The 10,940-nt window shown below is 38.8% G+C and overlaps 1 pseudogene; it reads right to left on the minus strand.

The window, feature by feature from the left end:
- Positions 1 to 7,565: 7,565 nt before the first annotated feature.
- On the minus strand, positions 7,566 to 9,641 carry LOC100458032 (polyadenylate-binding protein 1-like; annotated as a pseudogene).
- Positions 9,642 to 10,940: the final 1,299 nt, after the last annotated feature.

Genomic DNA, 10,940 nt, shown 5'->3' on the forward strand with positions numbered 1-10,940 from the left:
AGCTAGGTGACCTTTGTCACTGGAAGCTTTCCAGTATTTCTCAGGCAGGCATATGGTTTAAAAAGCCCACAATACTGTCAATCAAGTAAATGTAAACCAAAAGATAGAGAAGGTTTTTCTCAGAAACTATGCATCAGCATTTCGATATTCACAAGGTAAAATTATTCAAGATGTTTAAAAGGGTGACATCAAAGATGACATTTTCAACAAAAGATAGCTAAAGAAATAAATTCAGTTGTGAACACATTCTGTAAACTGTTTTCTTTAATATGTGCCCCTCCCTGAGAGCTCTCAAAACTAGAGAGTCCTCATATATTTGAATTTCTAGTGTTTCCCTTTTGCCACCAAAAGATACATACTCTTTCTCACCCCCATTCCCCAAATAAAAGCAGCCTCAAATTTACCTATCAGACTCCAGGTACACCTTAAAGATTGAGGAAGCCTAGCTAATTTTCTCCACATGCTGACAAAGTTTTCATTGCTTGAAGCTCAGGTGAGTCCCCAGGAACCCCAGTTTTTTGCAACTTTACACAGAATAGCAGAATGACACTTCTCCCGACACCCATTCTGTGCGGTCTTTGAAAAATATAAATCTAGGGTCGGGTAACTAAAGAAAACACAGAAGGCAAATAGCTAAGTAACAGCATTTTATAAACTACTCAGAACTCCTGAATAAACTGTTGTAAAATCCTAAAGTTGTTAGCTATAAAACAGCAACATAACAAAAAAAAAAAAGGAGCAAAAAAAGTTAAAAAACAACTTAACAAAACAAACGACAACTTAACAAAAAAAAGGTCAAATCACCGGGCTTGAAGAACAGAACTGCCCTTGGCCTGCACATCATGCGCTTTGTTACAAGGACTACTTTGTTCTTCCAGCTCTTTGGATGTGTGTGTAGTTCCTGGACCTGTGCTCGCCTCATAGCCAACGTGGCCCCTGCTAGTAGGAAAGCAGTGGCCCAGCACAGTGCTCTCAGGGGCTGGGGTGCCAGAGTTCCTCCTTAGCATCACGAGTCAGAACATCAGGAGACACCACAGAATCTGGAAGAGTCATTCCAGGGGCAACTCTGTCTACACCCAACCCTTCTCATCTGCATCCTGGTTCCTGAAACTGTTATAATAGGAGACAAAATCTCTCATTCTGTAGATAATGTTATAACTTACAGATTTGCAGTTTTGTCTTTATTGTATACTAAATTTCTCTATATATTAGAGTCTATTTCCCAACATTTTATTATGAAATTTTCAAGCATACAGCAATGTTGAGATAATTTTATATAATTACATAATTTTTCATATATGCAACCCTATAGCCATCTTATTTTCTGATTTTCTTATTTGTTTCTAAATGAATTGCAGATAGCAGCATACTTCTCTCCAAATACTTTAGTATACATATCATTAGATTAGACTCCAATAATTTTTTTCGATTTTTTTCTTTCGAGAGAAACTATATTTAATGAAATGTACAAATCTTAACTGTACATTCACTGAATTTCACAAAGTGAAATTACATCTTTATAACCCAAACTCCTATCAAGATATAAAACTGCTGGAAACCATCATTCTCAGCAAACTAATACAGGAACAGAAAACCATACACCACATGTTCTCACTCACAAGTGGGAGGTGAACAATGAGAATACATGGACACAGGGAGGGGAACATCACACACCAGGGCCTGTAGCGGGGTAAGGGGCAAGAGGAGGAATAGCATTAGGAGAAATACCTAATGTAGATGACCGGTTGATGGGTGCGGCAAACCACCATGGCATATGTATACCTACATAACAAACCTGCACATTCTGAACATGTATCCCAGAACCTAAAGTATAATAAAAAATGAAAAAATAAAAGATATGAAAATACCCTAAGAAATAAGATATAAAACTGAATCTATTTCTTTGGGTTGCCAGCTTTTAACCAATGACCTGTCTTTTCATGCAGTAACAATGTGTTTTAAATATTTCAGCTCTAAAATATGTTTTATAATCTGGGGCCAGGAGCAATGGCTCAGCCCTGTAATCCCAACACTTTGGGAAGCCTAGGGGGGTGGATCACTTGACGTCAGGAGGTCAAGACCACCCTGGGTAACATGGCAAAACCCCAACTCTACTAAAAATACAAAAATTAGCCAAGCATGGTGATGTGCAGCTGTAGTCCCAGCTACTCAGAAGGCTGAGGCAGGAGAATCCCTTGAACCTTGGAGGTGGAGGTTGCACTGAGCTGAGATCTTGCTGCTGCACTCCAGCCTGGGCGACAGAGACAAAAATGAATAAATATAATAATAAAATCCGTATGCCTTGTTCCTTTTATTACTCTTATTTTCATAATGATTTTGGCTATTCTGGCATGTTTAACTTTCCTTTTGAATTTTCAAATCAAGTTATTTAATCCCCACCCCCACCCCACACAGAAAAGAAGGTGGAGGAGGAAGTGGAGGAGAAGGAAGAAGACTCCTGTTGTTATTTCTAACTGACTTGCATGAAGTATAGAGATTAATTTAGGAATGAGTAAAATGTTGTGATATTCAGTCTACCTTTCCAAGAACAGGAAATGCCTTTCCATTTAATCAAGACTTCTTTGATGTCCCTCAGTCATGTGTCAGAACTTCCTTCATAAAACTCTTGCACATTTCTTATCAAGTTTATTCTCTTTTAAAATTATTTTTGGTGGTTATTATGTTTTTCGCATCATACTTTTTAAAATGTTTTAAATTATATTTTAAAGTTTTGTGGGTACATGGTAGATATATTTGCCATCATACTTTTTTATATGGATTCTGTATACAGATAACAAATTTGATTATGGTCATTAGGAATTTTTCAGTTGATTCTCTTGGGTTTTGATATATACAATCGTTATCTACAAACAATAATTTTATCTCCTCCTTTCCAATTTCCATATCTCTTTTTTTCCTTTTTTATCATAGCATCAGCTTGTACTGATAGAAGAATGCTTTCATTAGGGAAGCATTAGTGCTTTTAACAACTTTTATCTATCTCCGTATATTCAATGATCTCTAAATATACTAAATGACCTTCCTCTTCTGAGATGGTTTTATCAATTTACCTTTTTCTAATATTATTCCACTTCACTTCAGGTTAGTTGAACAGTCAATTATTCCCCTTTCCTCTGTATTTGTGGTAATTTTTCTATTCTCGTTTCTTATTTTGTATAATTGTGCTTTGCTTGTTTTAACTAGTTTTTCTTTCCTCTGTTTTTATTTTTATTTTTATTTCAATAGATTTTTGGGGAGCAGGTGGTGTTCGGTTACATAGATAAGCTCTTCAGTGGTGATTTCCGAGTTTTTCATACACTGTACCCAATGTGTAGTCTTTTATTGCTTGCCACCCCCGCTTTTTCCCCTAAGTCCCCAAAGTCCAATGTATCGTTCTTATGTTCTTGAGTCCTCATAGCTTAGCTTCCACATAGGAGTGAGAACACACGATGGTTGGTTTTCCATTCCTGAGTTACTTCACGTAGAATAATAGTCTCTAATTCCATCCAGGTTGCTGCAAATGCCATTGTTTTATTATTCCTTTTTATGGCTGCATAGTATTTCATGGTATATATATATAGAGAGAGAGAGAGAGAGACACACATACACGTATAATTTTATGTATATAATTTATATAACATATATTATAATATATGTATTATATATATATAATTTTCCTTATCCACTCATTGATTGATGGGCATTTGGGCTGGTTCCATATTTTTGCAATTACAAATTGTGCTGTTATAAACATGTGTGCAAGTATCTTTTTCATATAATGACTTTTTCCTCTGGGTAGAGTAGTGGGATTGCTGGATCAAATGGTAGATCTTTAAGGAATATCCTCACTGTTTTCCACAGTGGTTGTACTAGTTTACATTCCCACCAGCAGTGTAAAAGTGTCCTGTTTCTGCCACATCCACACCAACACCTATTATTTTTTGATTTTTTGATTATGGCCATTCTTGCAGGAGTGAGGTGGTATCACATTGTGGTTTTGATTTGCATTTCCCTGATTATTAGTGATGTTGAGCATTTTTCCATATGCTTGTTGGCCATTTGTATATCTTCTCTTCAGAACTGTCTATTCATGTCTTTAGCCCACTTTTTGGTGGGATTTTTTTGTTGTTGTTTTGTTTTGTTTTGTTTTTACTTGCTGATTTGTTTGAGTTCCTTGTAGATTCTGGATATTAGTCCTTTGTCAGCTGTAAAAAATTGTGAAGATTTTCTCCCACTCTGTGGGTTGTCTGCTTTAACTAATTTTTGAAAACTAGCTCTTGAATATATTTCTTAGTTTCTTGGTTTTTCTGTTTATATTTCATTAATGTTTGCTTTTATTTTTATTTGTTCTTTAATTTTTCTTAGGCTTAATTTCTTGTTCTTTGTCTAGTTTTTAAAATATGATGCTTAATTTATTTGTTCTCATCTGTTCTTGTTTATCTGTGAAAACATTTAGGGTTATATATTTTTTCTCGGAACACAGCATTAGCTGTATCTCTTGAGTTCCAACATGTAATAATTTAATTAATGGTATTTTCTAGATATTCTGACCTTTAAAGTTTGATTTTCTCTTTAATCAAGAAATTGTTTAAGAGAATTTTTAAATTTCCAAGTGGTGCCGGGCACAGTGGCTCACATCTCTAATCCCAGCACTTTGGGAGGCCGAGATGGGCAGATCACCTGAGGCCAGGAGTTTGAGACCAGCCTGGACAACATGGCGAAACCCCATCTCTACCAGAAATACAAAAAATTAGCCAGGCGTGGTGGCAGGAGCCTATAATCCCAGCTAATTGGGAGGTTGAGGCAGGAGAATCGCTTGAACCCAGGAGGCAGAGGTTGTAGTGAGCCAAGATCGAGCCATTTGCACTCTAGCCTGGGCAACAAGAGCAAAACTCCATCTCAAAAAATAAATAAATAAAATAAATTTCCAGGTGGTGTTTTGCTTTTTAAGATGATTCCACCAGCACAGTGGCTCATACCTGTAATACCAGCTAATGGGGGCATATCGCTTGAGCCCAGGAGTTTGAGACCAACATGGGCAACATAGTAAAACTCCGTCTTTAAAAAACATTCTTTTAAATTAGCTGGGCATGGTGGCACAAGTCTGTGGTCCAAGCTACACAGGAAACTGAGGCGGGAGGATTGTTTGAGCCCAGGAAGTTGAGGCTGCAGTGAGTCGTGATTGCATCACTGACCTCCAGCCTGGGTGAAAAAGCAAGACTGTCTCAAAAATAAAATAAAATAAATCATACAGTAAAATGTTTTATAGAAGAAAGATTTTAATGTAAGATATTATGTATTTATGAATCTGTTCAGGGACTTTTGTTTCCTATATGTTGGAGCTTCTCTTTTTGGCATGATTATGGCTCACTGTGTTGGAGCTTTGTTTATAAAATATGCCTATATAATGTAGGCACATGTATATATGCATATGTTTTTAAATACATTTTTAACTAATATGTATTAACTACTATGCCCTAACATTGTATTTGTTACAGAAATACATTGATTAGTTTATTCCTTAATTATTGTCCCTTATAATAGAAGACCAAATCCTCTGCAGAGAGATTAAGCAAGATCTCTGAATCCAAATAGTAGAGCTAGGATACCTACCAAGGTATGGCTGATTCCAAGGCCTATGCTCTTCCCAAACTGCATCACTAGAACCATGGAAGAAAACAAAATATGAATTATATACCATGTATAGAAAATAGATACAGCACACAGTACCACAAATAGGCAATGCTTTAGCATGTTTGAGATGCATAGTGAGAAATGTAAATATGTTTTTCACATTACGTAAAAGCACAAGGCTTTTGTAGGTTTCAAATACAGAGAATATACTAGGAAAATCATCATTCTGCTCGTAACATTCTTTCAGATTTCCAGGTATTTCTCTAAGAGCTTTCTTTCAATATTTCACTCTCACTATCAGGAAATTATTCTTCATATTTAACCTATTACTTCATGCTGAGGTTTAGCCATCTCTTTGGAATTCTTTAGAGATAGAGAACAGCTGGTCCCTATTTTCTACATAATAATCCCTCATAAACTTGAAGCCTTCCATAGTAATTTTGTCCCTGGGATACATAATCTTAATTCCTAAGTCCCATCTTTTTTTTCAAATATTTTCTTTAAATGTGGTTATTTTTATGCCTGGAGAGAAAGATGATATTTATATCGCCCATATCCTTTTTAAATTGTATTGAGTGTTAAGGGGCTATTGCACAGTGAGATGGTAAAAGTTGCAGTATGACTGATGTATGGTGCCTATGAGTCTGTTCATGTCTCCCAAGGCCTTTTCACCTAGGTAGTAAGGCTCTGGGCATTTGCTGTCCATATCTCACACTCAAGGTGCTGAGGAAAATCCAAACTGCCCATGTCCAAGAAAATTATGAGAAAAGCATGTAAATAGAGAAATTCGAGGGGTAAGCAGTGTTTTTGTATGAAGTGCATGTATCCTTACTAAAAGAAATTTTTTTAACTTATTACGTAGCATGCGAAAGAAATAAAATGAATACCTAGGATCTATAACAGCAGAGTATGTGTTTTTATAAAGACAGGAAAAGAAAGATAGGTCATCAAAAGCTTTTCTCACTTCAGAACTCTAGAATGATTTCTGAGTGATGGGCATTTCTAGAGATCATGATAATGGCAGAAATCTAATAACATAATAATGGAAGAACAAAAAGAGGTGTTTATAGGGACTGAGTTACTGTACGAAAGAATCACAATTATGAAAGGGAGTTATAAAAAGGATAAAACCATCAATGCTAAGGGAATTACTTGAAAGAATAAATTAATTCTGTATTGCATCACAAACAAATATTAATAAGAGATAACAATAATCAAGAGCTTTACTAGATGCCAGGTGTTGTTTTAGGCACATAACATACATTAACTAATCTAATTCTCACAACATCCTACCACATAAGTTTTCTTAACCCAATTTTACAGATAAGAAAACTGAGACAAAAGAGATTAAATTATCTGACAAAAGTCACAATGGAGGTACAAGAAAGATTTGGAATTCTAACACAGGTAGTCTGGCCCAAGGGTCTTTGGTTTCTCGATGTCAGAAGATGATTTTAGCAAGGACTGAGCTATTGAATCTACCAATTCATCAAAACTAACCATTCTCAAAGGTTCAGATAAATGGATTTTAATTTCAGTGTTCTCCTGTACTATAGTCATAGGTATGATTAAGAGAGACCATGCCCATAGGTGAATTTTTTTTCACTGTTTAAGGAATTTTTATTAAAACAAGAATTTTGTAATCCAAATTACATTTCCTTGCTTAGTCATCAATTCTGTTACTTAGAACTGACATTTTGAGCTATTCCACAGTAAAGAATTACAAAGCTTTCCTCTAATGCTTTAAATTTTTGTACTTGCTGAAAATTCTTTTTCCCAGGGTCTATAAAACATTAATTTTTTAAATATTTTACTATTTTTTGTGGGGTTTTTGTTTTTAAATCAGTAAGTAATTTAGGACTAGCATTATGTTTGCTAGACTTGGCATTTTCTCAGTACCTAAGGTTCAAAGTTTCCTCTCCTTTTTTTATTTATTTTATATTTTGCAATTTTTTTTCCATAATATTTAAGTTTTTCGATGTTTAGATATTTTTCTTCGGTGAAGCCCAAGTTTCTTTTCGTGGTCCCTGATCAATTTTAAACAGTTGGAACACCAGTGGCGCTGTTAACTGCTTTCTGGGAAGCCTCTTTAGCTTGATGGGCTTGTAGTATAGCTACAGCTTCATCAACCTTATAACGGAGTGACTCTGGAGACTCGAGCATATGAAGAAGTTCTCAATTATCAATCTCCAACAATATGCCAGTGATTTTACTAGCAAGAGTAGGGCGCAAGGCTTGAATAAAAGGAAACAGCCATTCACCCAACATTTGCTTTTCCTCTTGAGGAGGGGCAGATGCCAACATGGAAGCAGTCAAAGGTTCCTGACCTTGTACATGAACAGCAGGCTGTTGCATTGTAACTTGTGGCTGTGCATTAAGATGTTGCTGAGGATTGCGAACTCCTGCAGCATATTTATACTGTGGAACCGTGCAGACAGCAGGAGTAGTTGCAGCAGTTGCAGCTGCAGGACGTGGACCCATTGTCTGTGTTGATGTGTTAGAAACATACTGTGTTGACACGACTCGTGGAACCTGTGAAGAAGCTGGTCTCATAGTACTAAATGGTGGTCTAGGAGCAGCTGAGCAGGTAGCACCGGGCATATTTTGGAATGGATGAGGTCTGGCACCCTGAGCAGTCCAGCGAGGACTTGGTCTTAGTTGAGCAATTTGGCTAGGAGGAGGGTATGCAGCACAGTTCTGAGACTGTGAGATAGCTGCCATTAAGAAACCTGAAGGAGGTGCTAGCTGGTAGGGGTTGATTACAGGGTTGGGCACAGCTCGTACACTTGCATTCTCTGCATATACTGGTTAGTGAGGTGAGCCTGGCACTCTCCTTTGCGCTGAGCTAAAGCTAAATACAATGGCTTTGTGGCCACAATTCTACGATTCATTTCTGTAACTGCTTTAGTGGCTTTTTCTGGGGAGGAGAAACATACAAAACCAAACCCCTGCTGCGACCACCCTCCAACCTTTGCACTAGTGATTATACCAAATGAAGAAAACATCTCCGGAGACGTTCATCATCAATACCATCATCAAGATTTTTCACATAAAGATTAACACCCTAGTACCTGGTAATCCTATCTTGCTTCATCTGTTCAAATTTGCGCTTAAGTTCCGTCTGCTGTTCCACCTTTTTCTGAGCTCGACCAACATAAATTTGTTTTCCATTGAGCTCCATTTCCATTAATCTCATCCACAGCTTTCTGTGCATCCTCATGCCTTTCAAAGCTTATAAATCCAAATCCTTCGGATTTTCCACTTTCATCAGTCATTACTTTCACACTTACGGCAGGGCCAAACTTGCCAAAGGGATCCTTAAGGTGCTCATCATCCATGTCTTCTCCAAAATTCTTGATGTAAACATTGGTGAACTCTTTTGCCCTAGCTCCAAGTTCAGTTTCCCGTTTTTTATGAGACTTAAATCGTCCAACAAATACTTTGCGACCATTTAGGAGCATTCCATTCATTTTTTTCAATACCTCTTTCAGCTGCTTCCTGCATCTCAACGTGTACAAATCCATAGCCCTTGGAACCATTTTCATCACCAACCACTTTACATGAAACGATGTTACAAAAAGCAGAAAATGTATCATACAGTGTTTTATTATCAATAGATTTGTCCAGATTTTTAATGAATATGTTGCCCACTCGACTTTTGCGAAGTGATGGTTCACGCTGAGACCACATGATGCATACTGGCTTGCCCTTTATAAAATCAAAATTCATGGTGCCCAAAGCAAAGCGCACTCCGGCTGCTGGAAGTTCACATACGCGTAGCCCAAGCGGCGGCGGGTAATCAGGTCCCTACAGACCCGGATGGAGAGGATAGGCCCGGCCACGCTGAGCTTAGAGCATCGCCTCGGTCACGTCGGGGTGGAGGTCCCCCACGTAAAGCGAGGCCATGGGGTAGCTGGGGGCGCTGGGGTTCATCTCGGCACGGCTGCCCGCAGGGCCACAGGCCGCGACCTTTCCGTGACAGGAGGAGAGCAAGTGCCGGGGCCGGGGCCGGGGCCGGAGCCGGTGGGAGTGGGGGCAAGCGCAGAGAGACAAAAATAATTCGGAATGGAAAACTCAATGGCCGCAGGACGGGGTAGATCTGCCGCCGCTGGCTGCCGGCTGCAGACTGGGAGTGAAGGTGGCGGTGTCGGGTCGGGCAGTGGGAAGGCCTTGATCTCTTGGTTCCTTCTTGGAGCTGCTGCTGGGCTGCAGCGGGCGGGTCGGTCTCGGCTGCTTCACCGGGTTGTTTTATAAAAGAGGAAGAAAAAAAAAAGTCTCCTGAGGGGGAGAGGCGATTTTTTTGTAAAATCGGGGAGGGGGGTGTTGTTAAACGATTTTTTTATATTTTTATTTTTTATTTTTTAATAATAATTGTGTGTTCCGAGCGCACACTCCGCACTCTCAGCACTAACCGCCGGGTAGAAGGGCCCACAGGTGAATTTTAAAGGAGGATCCTCCATCAGATATGCACTGCTGGCTCAAATCAGCGTGTTCCCTCGACCAGTCTCCTCTGGAATGCACTTGGATTTAATACCTCCAACCATAGTGTTTCTACTTTGAACTTATAGTCACACCAGTGTCTCATTCCTTTGATGGGATTATTGTATTATCTGTGTCTGCATTTGCCTCTATACCACTGGATTAAAGCTCCTAAAAAAGCAAGGATACTGCCTTCTTTATGTTTGTATTACCAAGCATCCAACTCTATAATGTTTCTTCCCAACAAGCAGGGGCTACCCAGGCCAGTGGTCACGTGGGGCACAGAGTGAGTGCAAAGTACCTTAAACCTCTGGAGTGGCTGGCATGAAAGATCAGATGTCAGGTGCAGAGACCTGAGGATGCTAACATTGAAGCCAGATAAATAGTCCAAACACCATACTGCCGAGTCCACAGGTTGAGATGGAAAAGCGGGAACAAGTGGAGCAGGAGAGAAGGTAGGCGCAGGGAAAGTGGGTTAAGACCCAGAAATGCCAAAGTAAAATCAGACATTTGTACATCATCAGACAAGCATATTTCATACAATTCCCATAATAAAGCCTTTTAAATGCCACCAGTTCCTTTGTGGCTCTCTTGCCATCTTTGTCTATACAGAAGTATTTATTCAATTATTTCAAAGATTTTTCCTATTTCATAAAAAATAAGTGGGAAATGGAAAACTGCAGTGTGCCTTATTGTAGTAAAAAGAGCACAGATCTGGCTGGGAGCTGTGGCTCACGCCTGTAATCCCAGCACTTTGGGAGGCCGAGGCGGGCGAATCATGAGATCTGGAGGTCGAGACCACGGTGAAACCTCGTCACTACCAAAAA

The sequence above is a fragment of the Pongo abelii genome, chromosome 2 (genome assembly GCF_028885655.2).
Source record: "Pongo abelii isolate AG06213 chromosome 2, NHGRI_mPonAbe1-v2.0_pri, whole genome shotgun sequence".
In the NCBI taxonomy this organism is placed as follows: Eukaryota; Metazoa; Chordata; class Mammalia; order Primates; family Hominidae; genus Pongo; species Pongo abelii.